Source organism: Budorcas taxicolor, chromosome 25, assembly GCF_023091745.1.
Source record: "Budorcas taxicolor isolate Tak-1 chromosome 25, Takin1.1, whole genome shotgun sequence".
In the NCBI taxonomy this organism is placed as follows: domain Eukaryota; kingdom Metazoa; phylum Chordata; class Mammalia; order Artiodactyla; family Bovidae; genus Budorcas; species Budorcas taxicolor.
In genome coordinates, this window is record NC_068934.1 from 13,431,268 (window position 1) to 13,449,954 (window position 18,687).

The following is an 18,687-nucleotide window of genomic DNA, read 5'->3' on the forward strand; positions in this document are numbered from 1 at the left end:
TGAATATACAGAGAGCACCTGCCCTGTGGCAGGCACTGTGAGATTGCACAAAAACATCTGCATAGACCCTGCCCTTGAAATGATGATTAGAAAACACCGACTTTCTGTCATCACCAGGTCAAAGTCCAACCAACTGAGGTTAGAAAGAGGTAATAGGGAAATGGAAAATGAGAACTTGGTTTTGGGACATGAGAGTGATTCTGCTTGTGGAACATCCAGGCAGGTTGGGCTGAAAGGGCAAGAAATATCATTCTAGGTGCAGCAGAACTTTGCAAAGCCTGAGGACTGTGTTTCTTGTTTCAGTGAATAGAACTCCCAGCCTCTCGGGTGCCAAGCCTGAAGCTCAGTCTTCCTTCTTGACCATTCTCTCTTCCTCAGATTCTTAGTTTAAGTCTTTAAAAAAATGTATTTAATGAGGGAATTATGCCCCAATACTTAAAGTATCCATTATGTGTAATAAATTAACTTTTGTCCATTGTAGTTAGAAATGGCCCTAGATATGCATCATCCTTAAGATAATTTAAAAGAAGGTCATTCAAAAATTTTCTTCGATTCAGTTCAGTTCAGTTGCTCAGTCACGTCCGACTCTTTGCGACCCCATAAATCGCAGCACGCCAGGCCTCCCTGTCCATCACCAACTCCCAGAGTTCACTCAGACTCACGTCCATCGAGTCAGTGATGCCATCCAGCCATCTCATCCTCGGTCGTCCCCTTCTCCTCCTGCCCCCAATCCCTCCCAGCATCAGAGGCTTTTCCAATGAGTCAACTCTTTGCATGAGGTGGCCAAAGTACTGGAGCTTTAGCTTTAGCATCAGTCCTTCCAAAGAACACCCAGGACTGATCTCCTTCAGAATGGACTGGTTGGATCTCCTTGCAGTCCAAGGGACTCTCAAGAGTCTGCTCCAACACCACAGTTCAAAAGCATCAATTCTTCGGCGCTCAGCCTTCTTCACAGTCCGACTCTCACATCCATACATGACCACAGGAAAAATCACAGCCTTGACTAGACGGACCTTAGTCGGCAAAGTAATGTCTCTGCTTTTGAATAGGCTATCTAGGTTGGTCATAACTTTCCTTCCAAGGAGTAAGGGTCTTTTAATTTCATGGCTGCAATCACCATCTGCAGTGATTTTGGAGCCCAAAAAAATAAAGTCTGACACTGTTTCCACTGTTTCCCCATCTATTTCCCATGAAGTGATGGGACCGGATGCCATGATCTTCGTTTTCTGAATGTTGAGCTTTAAGCCAACATTTTCACTCTCCACTTTCACTTTCATCAAGAAGCTTTTTAGTTCCTCTTCACTTTCTGCCATAAGGGTGGTGTCATCTGCATATATGAAGTTATTGATATTTCTCCCAGCAATCTTGATTCCAGCTTGTGTTTCTTCCAGCCCAGTGTTTCTCATGATATACTCTGCATGTAAGTTAAATAAGCAGGGTGACAATATACAGCCTTGACGTACTTCTTTTCCTATTTGAAACCAGTCTGTTGTTCCATGTACAGATTTAATTTCATCAGGGGGCTCCTGTTGAGAAAGATTACCATGCATCCTGTCTCCTGTCTCTAATGGCTTGTGTTCTAGTTGAACTCTTATTATTATGATCTTTACATATTTTTTCCTCTGGAGAAATGTCTATCCAGGTCTTTTGCCCACTTTACAATTAGGTTATCTGTATTTTTGCTACTGATTTGTAGCAGTTTCTTGTATATTTTTGGTTTTTAACCTATTATGAGATGTATGGTTTGCAAATATTTTCTCCTTAATCCAGGGCTTCCCTTTACATTTTTTGATTGTTTCTTTTGCAACTCGTGACACATACAAATTAAAAATAAGGAACTTAATTCTCCCTATTGAGAGTAGGAAGACAGACTTCTCCCCTTCCTTTTCCTTAGAACATCTTCTTTAGAAAAATTATAAGTTCGTTCTCTACCCCTTTGAGATGTATATAAATCTTTTTAAAAAGCATTTTGCCAGGCATGTCTTTCAAGGACTTGGAAAACATCTCTCTTTTTAAAGTGGTGAAATATATATAATATAATATGTTAAAGTTTTTAAAGGGAGTAGTTTAGCGGCATTAAGTATATTCTTATTGCTGTGTACTGGCAGCACCACCCATCCTGGCAGCCTTCTTTTTAACAGGTAACCATCAAGGGAGACAGCCTCCCTACATCCTAGTTTCTGGGGGAAGGTAAAAGCCTAACCTCAGTGGGTGCCCTGCTCCAAGTTGTAAAACTACCTTCTTTCAGAAAGATTTGAGAAATTTATTTTTCCTTAGGATAAAGCCAGTTAGCAAATGTTTATAGATGGCCACCTCAATTACCAGGTGAATCTAAGATAAACTATGTGTGACAAGTCCTCTGACGTGAGGACTAGCTTTTGTTTCACCTGAGAACATGTTTGAAGCAGATTGCATCTGCTTGGCTCTTGGTTTGTTAGGGCTGCCGTAACAAAACACCACGGACAGGATGGCAGAATGACAGAAATCAATTCCTCCGGGTTCTGTGGGCTGGGAGTCCGAGCTAAGGCCTTGGCCAGTGTGGCCTCTTCCAAGGCCTCTGGCGGACGATAGCGCCTTCTCGCCATGTCCCCATGTGGTTTTCCATTGTGTACACACGCACAGCCTTGTGGCTTTTTGTGTGTTCAAATTTCCTTTTCTGTGGGACAAATTGAGGGAGTAGCATTGAAATATAAAAATTCAGTTCATTTCAGTTGCTCAGTCAAATCCGACTCTGAGACCCCATGGACTGCAGCATGCCAGGCTTCCCTGTCCATCTCCAACTCCCGGAGCTTGTTCAAGCTCGTGTCCATAGAGTCGGTGATGCCATCCAACCAGCTTGTCCTCCGTTGTCCCCTTCTCCTCCTGCCTTCAATCTTTCCCACCATCAGGGTCTTTTCCAAGGAGTCAGTTCTTCGCATCAGGTGGCCAAAGTATTGGAGTTTCAGCTTCAGCATCAGTCCTTCCAGTCAATATTCAGGACTCATTTCCTTTAGGATGGACTGGCTGAGTCTTATCAGGTGTTAAATAGGTAGCCAGTGAGAAGTTGCTGTATAACATAGGGAGCTTCAGCCTGGTGCTCTGGGACAACCTAGAGAGGTGAGATGAGGGTGAGGTGGGAGGGAGGCTCAAGAGGGAGGCAATATATATGTACTTATGGCTGATTCATGTTGTATAGCAGAAACCAATACAACATTGTGAAACAATTTTTAAAACAAATTTCTTCTTACAAGGATATTGGTCAGATTAGATACGGGCCCTCCTTTTAATCATCTTTTAAAAGGCCCTGTCTCCAAATATAGTCACATTCTGAAGTTCAAGGGGTTAGGACTGCAACATATAAATTTTGAAGAGAAAAAGATTCAGCTCCTAACAACTGTATAAATGGGTGAGATTTCTTTCTATCTTAGTAAACTCTTTAATGGGTTGTCTGTGCTTACATCATATTCTGGTTTAGTACTTATTCAATAATAAAATTGCTTTCTTTCTCTTTGGCCCTTATGGAGAAGTGTTCTGGGCAGGGGAAGATGTTTTGTTTTTAGTTATATTTCCCCAACAGTATAAAAAGTACAGAGAGGGGAACCAAGGTCAAATGTTTGACGTCTGTGTACTATGGAAAAAGCTGTATGTGTCACTTACTGTATGGAGCCTTGATTTCCCAATCTTGATGGGCAAGTGAAAAGTTGTTCTTGATTGGAATTCAAGTGATTTTTTCTAATTCTATATCCTTTGGAAATTAAATCACTCAGTTATTTTTCTTATGAAATATATTGGTGGTACTGGGTCAGGGAAAGAGCAGGAGGGAGAAAGGACAGAGCAAGAACAGCCAATAAGGGTACATTCTCTAAAAGACAATTATCTGGATAAATGAAACTCCTTTTATCAGCATTCTCCAAGGGACCCCAAAACTCATAGGAATTACCCTGGGCCTAAAGACTCACTGGCTTGAGATGACAGCAGGTTGATATCTTCTAAACCAATTTCTCAGTTTCACTCCTTTTTTTAAAAAATTCAGGTATAGTTGACTTACAATATTATAGTAGTCGCAGGCATAGAGCGAGTGTGTGTCTGTGTGTGTGTGTGTGTGTGTGTTAATTGCTCAGTCGTGTCTGACTCTTTTGCGATCCTGTGGACTGTAGCCCACCAGGCTCCTCTGTCCATGGGATTCTCTAGGCAAGAGTACTGGTGTGGGTTGCCATTTCCTCCTCTAGAGGATCTTCCTGACCCAGGGGTTGAACCCATGTCTCCTGCATTGCAAGTGGATTCTTTCCCATCTGAACCACCGGGGAAGCCCTAAAGTGTTAGTCGTCAGTCAGTCATGTCTGACTCTTTGTGACCCCCATGGACTGTAAGCCACCAGTAGTCTCCAGCATAGAGCATAGTGATACAGTATTTTTACAGGCTATATGCCATTAAAAGTTGTTACAAGATAATGCCTGTATTTTCCTGAGCTATACAATATCCTCTTATTGCTAATCTATTTTATACCTAGTAGTTTGTATCTTTTAATACCACACCTCTATCTTGTCTCTTCCTCCTTCCCTTTCCTCACTAGTAACTACTACTTTGTTTTTCAAATCTGTGAATCTGTTTTTCTATATTCATTCATTTTATTTTTTAGATTTTCACATATGAGCAGTAGAGTATTTGTTTTTCTCTGCCTGACATTTCGCTAAGCATAATATTCTCTAGGTCCATCCATGTTGCTGCAATTGGCATTATTTCACTGGCTTTAAGGCTGATTTAATATTCTATTGTGTATATGTACCATATCTTCTTCACCCATTCATCTGTTAACGGATGCTTGGGTTGCTTCCTTATCTTGACTATTGTAAATAATGTTTCTGTGAATATTGAGATGCATTTTTTTTTATGTTTTTGTTTTTTCTGGATATATACCCAGGAGTGGAATTGCTGGATCATGTGCTTTATTGACTATACCAAAGCCTTTGACTGCATGGATCACAATAAACTGGAAAATTCTGAAAAAGATGGGAATACCAGACCACCTGACCTGCCTCTTGAGAAACCTGTATGCAGGTCAGGAAGCAACAGTTAGAACAGGACATGGAACAACAGACTGTTTCCAAATAGGAAAAGGAGTACGTCAAGGCTGTATATTGTCACCCTGCTTATTTAACTTCTATGCAGAGTACATCATGAGAAACACTGGACTGGAAGAAGCACAACCTGGAATCAAGATTACCAGGAGAAATATCAAGAACCTCAGATATGCAGATGACACCACCCTTATGGTAGAAAGTGAAGAGGAACTAAAAAGCTTCTTGATGAAAGTGAAAGAGGAGAGTGAAGAAGTTAGCTTAAAGCTCAACATTCAGAAAACAAAGATCATGGCATCCGGTCCCATCACTTCATGGGAAATAGATGGGGAAACAGTGGAAACAGTGTCAGACTTTATTTTGGGGGGCTCCAAAATCACTTCAGATGGTAATTGCAGCCATGAAATTAAAAGACGCTTACTCCTTGGAAGGAAAGTTATGACCAACCTAGATATCATATTAAAAAGCAGAGACATTATTTTGCCAACAAAGGTCCATCTAGTCAAGGCTATGGTTTTTCCTATGGTCATGTGTGGATGTGAGAGTTGAACTGTGAAGAAGGCTGAGTGCCAAGAATTGATGCTTTTGAACTGTGGTGTTGGAGAATACTCTTGAGAGTCCCTTGGACTGCAAGGAGATCCAACCAGTCCATTCTAAAGGAGATCAGTCCTGGGTGTTCTTTGGAAGGACTGATGCTAAAGCTGAAACTCCAATACTTTGGCCACCTCATGCGAAGAGCTGACTCATTGGAAAAGCCTCTGATGCTGGGAGGGATTGGGGGCAGGAGGAGAAGGGGACAACAGAGGATGAGATGGCTTGCTGGCATCACTGTCTCGATACACATGAGTTTGAGTGAACTCCAGGAGTTGGTGATGGACAGGGAGTCCTGGTGTGCTGCAATTCATGGGGTTGCAGAGTCGGCCACAACTGAGCGACTGAACTGAACTGAACTGTAGTAGTTATATTTTCATTTTTTTCAAGGAAATATACTATTTTCTGTGGTGACTGCACTAATTTACTTTTCCACTAACAACATACAAGATGTCTCTTTTCTCATCATCCTCACTAACATTTGTTATTTGTAGACTTTTTGATGATAGCCATTCTAATGGGTATGAGGTGGTGTCTTATTCTTGTTTTGATCTGCTTTTCTCTAATAATGAGTGATGCTGAGCATCTTTTTTGTGCTTTTTAGCTTTCTGCATGTCTTCTTTGGAAAAATGGCTGTTGGTCTTCTGCCCATTTTTTAAATTGAGTTGTTTGGCTTTTTGATATTGAGTTGTATGTGCTGTTTGTGTATTTTGAATATTAACCGTTTATCAGTCATATCATTTGCAAATATTTTCCCCCACTCTATAGTTTATCTTTTTGTTTTGTGGGTGGTTTCCTTTGCTGTGCAAAAGCTTTTAAGGTTAATTAGGTCATATGTGTTTACTTTTAGTTCTTTTGCATTCAGAGACAGATCTAAAAAATATTGCTACAACTTATGTCAAAGAGTGTTCTGCCTATGTGCTCTTCTGTTTTCATGGTTTTAGGTCTTATATTTAGGTATTTAATCTATTTTGAGTTTATTTTTTATATGGTATGAGAAAATGTTCTAATCTTCTTATTTTACCTGTAGCTGTCCACAGCACCACTTATTGAAGAGACTGTCTTTTCTCATTGTATATTCTTGCCTCCTTTGTCATAGCTTAGTTTACTATAAGTGTATGGGTTTATTTCTGGGCTCTTTATCCTGCTCAGTTGATCTATGTATGTATAGTCTGAGGTCTGGGAGGGTGATATCTCCAGCTCTGTTCTACTGTCTCAAGATTTGACAATTCAGGGTGTTTTATGATTCCACATGAATTTTAAGGTTATTTGTTCTAGTTCTGTAAGAATGTCATCATTATTTTGATAGGGGTTGCATTAAATCTATAGATTGCTTTAGGCAATATGGCCATTTTAACAATATTAATTCTTCCAATCCAAGAGAACAGGATATCTTTCCATTTCTTTATAACATCTTTAATTTCTCCAATAATGTTTTATAGTTTTTAGAGTATAGGTCTTTCACCTTCTTTGTTAAGCTTATTCTTAGCTATTTTATTCTTTTTTGATGTGATTATAACAGGATTTTTTAAAAGTTTCTGGTCATTTATTATTAGTGTACAGAAAAGAAACATTTATTTATATTAAGCTTATATAACTGCAATTTTACTGAACTCATTTACTAGTTTTAAAAGGTTTTTTGTATGTGCAGACTTTAGGGTTTTCTGTATAAAGTATCATGTCATCTGCAAAAATAAGTTTTCCTCTTCCCTTCATTTGTATGATTGTTATTCTTTTTCTGTCTGATTGCAATGACTAGGACTTCCAATGCTTTGGCAAATAGAAGTGGTGTGAGTGGGCATCCTAGTCATGTTTCCGAATTTATAGGAAAGGCATTCAGCTTTCATCATTGAGTATGATGTTAGTTGTGGGTTTGTCATAAATGATCTTTATTATGTTGAGATATGTTCTCTCTATGCCCACTCTGATACGTTTTTTTCCTCCAAGAATGGCAGTTGAATTTTGTCAAATGCTTTTCCTGTGTCTATTGAGATGATCATGAAGTTTTTTTCTTCCCTTTTGTTAATATGGTGTGCCACATTGATTGATGTGCAAATATTGAACCATCCTTGTGACCCTAGAATAAATCCAATTTGATCATGGTATATGATCCTTTTTATATAGTGTTGAATCTGGTTTACTAGTATTTTGTAGAGGATTTTTGCAACTGTAGTAATCAAAGATATTTGTAAGTTTCCTTTTTTGTAGGACTTTTGTCAGTTTTTGGTAACAGGGTAATGGTGGCCTCACAGAATGAATTTGGGAGTGTTTCATTCTCTTCAGTTTTTTGGAATAGTTTGGGAAAGAAAGGTATTAGTTCTTCTTTATGTTTGATATAGTATAACATCATTGTAAATAAAAGGAATTAAACAAACAACATTTTATTAGTATAGAACATATTTTTCCAAGATAATATATTCACTTTTAGAGATAAACAAGAAACTGGTAGTGACTTGAGGGGATAAACGTGAGTGGCTTGGGAACAGGCACAATTTCCTTTCTGTTGCAATCTTTCATACCTTTAGAATTATTTTTCCATGTACATGTATTTTATAGTAAAGAAAAAAGTACAAATGGCAAAGAACTATCTGTAAAATTTAATTTTGTATAGTAACTTTACATAAACTTGATTTGTCATTGGAAAACAACTTACTAGTTTTAGGTGTTTTTGAAAAATTCAGCAAACTGAATTGCTGTATTTTAACTCAAACACAATCAGTTAAGTCAGTTAACTTAGTTAACAGACCTATAATTTTTTAGTAAAAGGCTGCTCATTATTTCAGCTTTCTCATCTTTAAAATGACAGCAGATGTGTCTACCTGCTTGAAAGGGTTGCCGGAGGTATATCTGATGAGAGTTCTAACAGTAATTCATAAGGGTGATAGAATTGCAGAATTGGGTCTGTTACCATTTGAGGCTGCTAAAAGTCAAAGTTAGCTATGTGTCCTCCCTCCAGTTCATCACTTCCAGAAGTGTAAGAGAATCTAATTACCCCATTGGTTTGGATTTTGGATCCCCTCAATTTGCTTTTTTATTTTTCTCCTGAATGAGCAATTCTGCCTTGTTCCTTGTGAGATTAATCTCACAAGGAATACCACCAGCTTCCTGCCACTAAGCCCAGACTCAGCCATCTTTCACTTCTTCCTCAGCCCTCAGTCCCATGTCCAACCCTTTTCCAGGTCAGTTACTTCTGTCACCCCAGTGCCTCTCATCTGTTCATCTCCACTCATAAAGCTCATAGTAGCAGCTTGGACTCATTTCACTGGGCTTGCTTCTCAGATTGTCCTCCCAGCTTCCTTTATTTGGTAAAGTGTTACCTTATTTTTAACACTTTGATTAAATTTGACATCTTAAATCTTTGATGAAACTTTCACTTGAGAGTTACTGTACTGTGCATGCATGTATGCTAAGTCGCTTCAGTCGTGTCCGACTCTTTGTGACCCTGTGGACTGTAGCTTGCCAGGCTCCTCTGTCCATGGGATTCTCTAGACAAGAATACTGGAGTAGGCCGGCACCTCAGAAGGCAGACCATTCATCAAGAATTTTGTATCCAAGGCACAGAAGTTTGTTACCGAAGATGATGAATGCTGACATGGATGCAGTTGATGCTGAAAATCAGGTGGAACTGGAGGAAAAAACACGACTTATTAATCAAGTGTTGGAACTCCAACACACACTTGAAGATCTGTCTGCAAGAGTAGATGCAGTTAAGGAAGAAAATCTGAAGCTAAAATCAGAAAACCAAGTTCTCGGACAATATATAGAAAACCTCATGTCAGCTTCTAGTGTTTTTCAAACAACTGACACAAAAAGCAAAAGAAAATAAGGGATTGATATCTCTTATGTCTTACGGAATTGCTGCTGATCTTTTTTTTTCTTTAAAACTTGGATAGATTCCAAAAGTTACAGTACTTTTGTTTGTGGCTTCACTGAGTATTTATGAAGATAATGTCAGATCTAGGCAAAAATAAGAGCATAACAGGAGACTTCCATGAGTTTGTGTATTATGTTATTCTATGAAAATGTGCAAATGTAGAGACTTTATAATTAGAAATGCATATATTTATGAAACTTGAAAATGAATGTTTTATCAAATTTGTTTTGATTTATAGGGTTAGCATTGTCTTATATTATAGGCATAGAGATACAAGCAAATAACTGTGTTGTGAAAAAGTAACCAAAATCATGTACTGAATGCACAGCTTTATGTACCCTGTCTACCATCGTGTGCCTCTTTTCCATTTGCTATCTTCCTGTTTTTCCTTCCCCTAAGGAAAAAATTGGTTACACGTTTGTGAAAAGTAATTTCAGTAGCTAATCATCTAGGAGAGTAGCCTGAACTCTAACTGTTGAAACTTAACCAAAATAAGTTACTTTCTCAGTTAGGGCTTATTTATTATGTTTAGTAGTAAGGATGATAGGTTTCTCTTACATTAATTGAAAATGGAGGCTATAAAAATGAAGGTTTTTCTTTGAATTATGGTATGGGGAAGATTTGTTATTAAAAACTTCCTTTGTACAAAATAACCCACTTGGTATCTGAAAAGATGAGTTCTGGTTGTGTGTGTGTTTCAAATAGAAAATTTTGAGGAAAAATAGAAATAGGGAGGGAAAAGCACTTCGTAAGTACCTGTAAGCAACTCCAAATGTTTCTACTCCAGATTTAAGTTCTCTCTGGCACAGATTGGATTTTGGAAGGAATATTTTTAAAAATGGATTAAGTTTGGCTAACTTTATGTAAACCACACCTGGAAGAGAATAGAGTTTGGTCTCAGGTTTATTTGTTGTACCAGCAGATCAACTTTGCAAAGTCCATTAAGAGTGGATTAGTATCAGAGTCATGAATAAGATGAGAGAGTTTTACATGTAAACTAATTGATGCTTTCTCAGTATTTTATCTACTTCTCCCAGAAGTTTCTGCAAACCCAACTACTGGTTTGCAGAATTTTAGTCATTTAACTGTTTTTTAAAATTTAGTAGGTTCCATTTGGTAAGGAAATCAGTAGTTGTTAATTAAAATGTTAAATAGGAAAAGAAATCCACTAATATAGTTTATAGTTATTAAATTTAGGCTAATCATGGAATAATCTTATGTTTGTGTTGGTGTAAGATTTGATGACTTTAGCTGTATGAATATATAATAGTCATACTGCAAACATTTTTGCATCTTTGTGACCAAATTTTCAAACATTTAAAATTGTGTTGCAGTTACGCTTTGCTGTTTAATAAAAAGCTGTTTCAAAAAAAAAAAAAAAAAAAAGAATACTGGAGTAGGTTGCCATGCCTGCCTCTAGGGGTTCTTCCTGACCCAGGGATTGCATTTCCTGCAGCTCCTGCATTGCAGGCAGATTCTTTACAGCCAAACTGCCGGGGAAGCCCTACTATACTATACAGTATGCTTTATACTTATATATTTTTATTGAAGTATAGTTGATTCACAGTGTTGTATTAATTTCTGTTATACAGCAGAGTAATTCATTTATAAATATACATATATAAGATATTCTTTTCCATTATGCTTTATTATAGGATATTGAATATGGTTCCCCATGTTATGCAGTTGGACTCTGTTGTTTATCCATTCGATATATAAAAGCTTACATCTACTAACCCCAGCCTCCCACTCCATCCCTCCCCTAATCCTCTCCCCCTTGGCAACCGTAAGCCTGTTCTCTATATCTGTGATTTTGTTCCTGTTTCATAGATAATTTGTGTCATATTTTAGATTCCACATTTAAGTCAAATCATATGGTATTTGTCTTTCTCTTTCTGACTTACTTCACTTGGTATAATGATCTCTAGTTCCATCCATATTGGTGTAAATGGCATTATTTTGTTCATTTTATGGTTAAGTAGTGTTCCATTGTCTATATCTAACACATCTTCTTTATACATTCATCTGTCAGTGAACATTTAGGTTGTTTTCATGTCCTGGCTCTTGTGAATAGTACTGCTATGAACATAAGGGTGCATATGTCTTTTTAGTTTAGTGCTTTGCCTGGATATATGCCCAGGAATGGTATTGCTGGATCATATAGCAGCTCTATTTTTAATTTTTGAGAACTTCCATACTGTTTTCCATAGTTACTGTACCAATTTGCATTTCCAACAACAGTGTAGGAGAATTCCCTTCTCTGCACATCCTCTCCAGCATTTGTTGTTTGTAAACAGTTTAATGATGGCCATTCTGACTGGTATGAGGTGATATCTCATTGTGATTTTGATTTTCATTTCTTTAATAATTAGAGATGTCGAACATCTTTTTGCCTCTTGGCCATCTGTATATGTACTCATATTTTGTATATACCTCTTGTAGACTTCATAGTGTTACATTGTGCAGTGGGCTGAACATTTGTGTCCCTCACCAAATTTATATGTTGGAACCCTCAACTTCAATGGGATAGGAGATAAGGCCTTTGGGAGGTAATTAAGTCATGACTGTGGAACTCTCATGAGTGAAAGCATAGCGAGAAGGTAGCAGTCTACAATATATCAATAGAAGAGGGCCCTCACAGAACCTGACCATGATGGCACCCTGACCTTAGACTTCCAGCCCCCAGGACTGTGAGAAATAAATTTTTGTTGTTTGTGGACACCCAGTCAATGGTAGTTTGTTAGCTAGAACTGACTAAGACACAATGTAATTACTTATTTTCCGTGTTTGTTGTTCTCATTTGACTGGGAAATGCTTCAAACAGGGACTAACTTCCCTCCCCTTTTCTAAATGATCATTTATTGATGAATTTCTATGTGCTAAGTACTATATAAGAATTGTGCATATGTTATCTCATTTTATTGCTTCCTCAGCAACCCCTGGAAATAGATATTATGAGTCCAGGTTAGAGTTGAGGATTCTAAGAAGAGAAAATTTAAGTGACTGGGTGAGCTGTGATTTGAAAATTTCCTCTTTGGATTCTGTTGTACCATCCAACTCCACAACCAGGCATGTAGCAGATGTTCAACACTGACGGGCAAGCTGAAATTCCTGAATGCAAACCTCAGTTTTGTTGTTGTTGTTTGGTCACTCATTCATGTCCGACTCTTTGTGACCCCATGGACTGTAGACCTCTAGGCTCCTCTGTCCATAGGATTTCCCAGGCAAGAATATTGGAATGAGTGGCCATTTTCTTTTCCAGGGGATCTTCCCCACCCAGGGATTGAACCCACATGTTCTACATTGGCAGGCAGATCCTTTACTGCTGAGCCACCAGGGAGGCCCAAACTTCAGTTTCGATACCACCTGTTCTAGGTACCCTTCTGTACCCCAATGTTGCCTCTTTTTTGCACGTAAATCCTGATCCAGTCTCTGTTACTGCACTTATCAGTCTGACTTGTGGTCTTCCTCTAGGCTAGTTGGCTTTCCAAGTCTGTTGAGTAGAGTAGTTGGAGCACACTTCTCTTCTGGCCTGGGCAGGCAGGAGTGGGAGGCTGGCCTGCTGAGCCAGCTCAGGATGAAATGCTCCCGGAGCACCCAGGGCCGAGGCAGTTAATTCGCCCCAGTGGTGAGGAGGAAATTTCTTGTAAAAGCTAGCTCCCCTCAGAACAATGTGGCCTTTTATTTTTTAGCTTTGGAATGGAGCCTAGCTGTCCGCGGAACAAAGAGAGGAGAGAATCACTGAACCAGTCTCGCACATAAAAAACTGACCATGTCTGTCTTTGAAGTCTCCTTTATGTCGTTTTGAAAACTTTGGATTATAGGGGTGTTTTTTCCTCCTTTTCTTCCTCAGTTCCTCACCCCACCCCAATTTTTTTTTTCCAGAGAAAAGAGAGAACTGGATGTAAGGGAACCTTTCTTTGAAACAGGGCAGAAGTCATTAATTAAGGCTCCCATTCATTCCTGCTGACACTTGCTCATCAATCAGATTTCCTCTTAGCATTCTGATGACCCTGCTGACCTGGAGTCCTCCATACTGTCTGCCAGACAGAATTGAAACTCAGACCACACACCAGAAAAGAGGGAGTGGGCCCTGGCTCCTGGCTTCCTGAAATGGGAGAGAAAGCATCCGGGGACAAAGCAGGCTGGTCAGGAGCTCTTCGGAGTGAGGTGAAGGTGAATAAAGAAGGTATTTTCTCTGCGGAAGCAAGTGTTGCTCCCTTCACTGAAACAGTGATCTATAGTTGCCCTTCCCTTTCTTCCCCAACCCAGGGCCAGCGATGCAGCTCGGAGCCCCGCCAGCTGAGCTGTGGCAACCAGGCTAGCAGCTTCACTCTGCCAACTCGGCACTGCTGAAAGAAGCTAACAGCTCGATGCCTTCTCTCAGAAAACTACAGGGAGCTGTTCTGGAGATAACATTGGGGGTAGGGGTGAGGGTAGTCAGCCCGAGCTCTGGGACCTTTACTGTGTAACTTATTCATTCATTGACTCAGTAGCCATTCACCTGGCGCCCACTGTATAGTAAGCATCACACAAGGTACTGCGGACAGAACTGTGAAAGAGGCAGACGCAGTCTCTCTCCTTGTGGAGATCATAGTCTCTCTGGGCATGTACTTGGGCCTTTTCTTCAAGAAAAATTGGGTATTTAGGAGGACCCACTATGGTCAATGCAATTAGAATTCATTGACTATGTATGGGTCTCCCTCTATGTACTCAACATATGGAATACTGAAATGAGAAAGGAAAAAAATGTCCACAATCCATGTCCTCAAGAAATGAGCAGAGTAGGCAATGGCAGACTAGTTAACAAGCTCATGAGTGTTCAATGTGATAAGTGTTATTACAGGTACATACAGTACTCAGAAGAAGTGGAGACTAGTTTATTCCATGTGGAACTCCTTGGCCCTGACTCTGAGTGAGATGGGAACCACTGAAAGGTTTTGAGCAGAGGAGTGACATAATCTCACACATTTTAAAAACCTTGGAGAATGGATTTAGGGGACACGGCAAGGGAGGAAACAGGGATGCTGGTTAGCAGGTTTAATGCAACAAACCAGGTTTGTTGTCTTGGACCAAAGAGCTAGTAATGTAGGTGTGGAGAAGAGGTCGGATTGTAGATATTTGGGAAAGAGCCAGTAGAATTTGGTGATGGATTCAATGTCTGGTATTCGAGAAAGGGGTCAATGCAAACACCAAAGTTTTGGACCTGAGAAGCCAGAAGTTTGGAGTTTTCATTAAGTTGGAGAAAATTGTGGATGTAGAGGTTTTAAGGGAAGATCAGGAGTTTGGCTTTAGAAATGTTAATTTCAGTTGTCCATTAGACTTCTAAATAGAGTTACTTGACTAAGCAGTTGGATATTTAAGTGTGCAAGTCAGGTGAGAATCCTGGAATGGATTTATGAATGTAAGAATTGTCAGCCTGGCAGTTGTACTTAAAATCAGGAGACTGGATGAGATCACAAGGATGTGAATACATGAAGGAAAGAGAGCAGATCTAAGGGCTAAGCCCAGGGGTCTTCCACTGTTTAGAGGTCAGGAAGATGAGGAACCAAGAAAGGACACTGAGAAGGAGAAGTCAGGGAGAGGGAGAGGATTGCAGTCTCCTGGATTTTAAGTAAATGCGATGTCTAAAGGAAGGAGGGAGGAGCCAGACATACCAGATGTTCCTTATAGGTGAACCAGATTATGGTTGAGAATTAGTCATTGGATTTGATAGTGCTGATTTTTAAAGACCTTGATAAGAGTTCAGTTCAGTTCAGTCACTCAGTTGTGTCTGACTCTTTGCGACCCCAGGAATTGCAGCACGCCAGGCCTCCCTGTCCATCACCAACTCCCGGAGTTCACTCAAACTCACGTCCATCGAGTCGGTGAGGCCATCCAGCCATCTCATCCTCTGTCATCCCCTTCTCCTCCTGCCCCCAATCCCTCCCAGCATCAGAGTCTTTTCCAATGAATCAACTCTTCACATTAGGTGGCCAAAGTACTGGTTTCAGCTTTAGCATCATTCCTTCCAAAGAACACCCAGGGCTGATCTCCTTTAGAATGGACTGGTTGGATCTCCTTGCAGTCCAAGGGACTCTCAAGAGTCTTCTCCAACACCACAGTTCAAAAGCATCAATTCTTCAGTGCTCAGCCTTCTTCACAGTCCAACTCTCACATCCATACATGACCACTGGAAAAACCATAGCCTTGACTAGACGGACCTTTGTTGGCAAAATAATGTCTCTGCTTTTGAATATGCTATCTAGGTTGGTCATAACTTTCCTTCCAAGGAGTAAGCATCTTTTAATTTCATGGCTGCAGTCACCATCTGCAGTGATTTTGGAGCCCCCCAAAATAAAGTCTGCCACTGTTTCCACTGTTTCCCCATCTATTTCCCATGAAATGATGGGACCAGATGCCATGATCTTCTTTTTCTGAATGTTGAGCTTTAAGCCAACTTTTTCACTCTCCTCTTTCACTTTCATCAAGAGGCTTTTGAGTTCCTCTTCACTTTCTGCCATAAGGGTGGTGTCGTCTGCATATCTGAGGTTCTTGATATTTCTCCTGGCAATCTTGATTCCAGCTTGTGTTTCTTCCAGCCCAGCATTTCTCATGATGTACTCTGTATGTAAGTTAAATAAGCAGGGTGACAATATACAGCCTTGACCTACTTCTTTTCCTATTTGGAACCAGTCTGTTGTTCCATGTCCAGTTCTAACTGTTGCTTCCTGACCTGCAGATAAGTTTCTCAAGAGGCCGGTCACAACTACTCTTGATAAGAGTAGTAGCTATGAAATGTGTGAGTGCTTAGTTGTTCAGTCGTATTCCATTCTTTGCGACCCTTTGGACTGTAGCCCACCAAAATCCTCTGTCCATGGGAGTTTTCAGGCAAGAATATTGGAGTGGGTTGCCATTTCCTTCTCCAGGGGATCTTCTCTCAAGGTATAGGGGGATATAGTGGAAGGGTTTCCTCAGCTATTTCCTGAAGTCATCAGAGAAGTGGTTATAGAGAGCCACATGGGGGTTGAGAGCCCAGAGGATGAGGATGTCCTGACCAAAAGGTGTCTGACTTAAACAGGTATAAAGTTCTTACGAGATTAAGCCTGAAGGTCTCAAGGCAGATAGTGGTGTGAGGCTGTGAGTGTTGGGCAGGGGGAGGTGGGGGAGGGCAGGGGCCCATCAGAAGCATGGAATTCTGAGAGACATGATCTTGTTTTGTTCAACCCAGACTGCAAAACAAGATCACGCCTCTCAGAATTCCGTACTTCTTCGCATTGATAAAGCACAAGGTGCTCTGAGGCTTTCTTCTGATTCTGTTGTTGGATTCTTCTGGTGAAACTGGGCTGCCATCAAATTTTAAAACCATCTGTGTTGACATTATATATTCCAGACCTGCTTTAGCTCTCCTTATAAATTAGAGCTTTGGGAAGTTCCCTGGTCAGCCTGTCCCTGAATATGACTCTAGGAATAATGAACAACTCTAATTGGCTGAAGAGAATCACAGGATTAAAATAGATCATTTGTGATAGGATATAATTGAGTCAGAATATCTTTAATTATGAGATGTTTGGAAAACACTAAGGAATAACTTAGTGGCTTTCTTGGGCAAGATCTATCTGCTAGTGGTGTACACACTTTTCTAAAAGTATACTTAGGGGACTAGTCAGATGAATTTGAATATAAATATTTTTGCCTCATATCTCCTTGCTCAGTGATTCAATGACTCTTTCATGGGGGAGGGCAGGGAAGCAAGATGGCAGAGTTTAAGGACCTTGAGCTTACCTACTCTCATGAGCACACCAAAATCACAGCTAACTGATGAACAGTCACCAATAAGAAAGACTGAAATCTACCAAAAAAAGATATTCTGCATCCAAAGACATATAGAGGAAACCACAACGAGACGGCAGGAGAGGGCACTCTCGTGATATAGAGTCAGTCACTCAGTTGTGTCCGACTCTTTGCCACCCACATGAACTGTAGCCCGCCAGGATCCTCTGTCTGTGGAATTTTCGAAGCAAGAATACTGGAGTGGTAGCCATTCCCTTCTCCAGGGGAACTTCTCGCCTCAGGGATTGAACCTGGGTCTCCTGCATTGCAGGTGGATTCTTTATACAATCTGAGCCACCAGGGAAGCCCCTTGTGATATAATAAAATCTCATACCACCCAGATGGGCAACCCACAAACTGGAGATTTATTATATTGCAGAAGTTCTTCTACAGGAGTGAGAGCTCCAAGCCTCGTGTCAGTTTCCACAGCCTGGAGGTCTGGCATTGGGAGGAGGAGCCCTTAGAGCATTTGGTTTTGAAGGCCAGCAGGGGTTGACTGCAGGAGCCCCACAGGACTGGGGGAAACAGAGATTCCACTCGGGGAGTGCACACAGGTCTCGTACACACCAGAACCCAGGGCAAAAGTATGAGGAGGGCAGGTATCACCTAGAGCAAATTGTCCATTATTCAGCTGTTTCAAGTCTGAATTCTTTGATGAATCCTTAGGAGACATTTGTTTTGAGAATCAGTCTTTTAAAAAACTTTTTATTTTGTATTAGAGTATAACTAACAAGAGTGCTGTGATAATTTCAGGTGGACAGCGAAGGGACTCATACATATACAACTATCCATTCGCCCTCAAACCCCCTGCCCGTCCAGGCTGCCACATAACAATCAGCACAGCAGAATCAGGTATTTTTGAAAGACAAGATTCATTTTCAAAGGTCATTAAGTAATGTTTATATATCAAAAGCAAAGCTTAGATTTTTCTAACATTTAATTTTAGCCAGCGGTTTTCAGACTTTTTGACCACAAACCATGGTAAGAAATACATATTTTAAATCATCACCCAACACACACATGTGCCTATATTCATGTAGAATTGAAACAAAAATTTCAGGAAATAGAAACAAAGAGTTCAACAGAAGATCTGAATAGTCATTTTCCCAAAGAAGACATACAGATGTCTAACAGGCACATGAAAAGATGCTGCACATCATTAATCATTAGGGAAGTGCAAATCAAAACCACAATGAGATATTATCCCATACCTGTCAGAATGGCTATTATCAACAAATAAGAAATAGCAAGTATTAGCAAGGGTGTGGAGGAAAGGGCACCCTTGTGCATTGTTGGTGGAAATGTGAATTGGTACAAATCAGACAGGAAGGTGATACATAAGGAACTACCTGA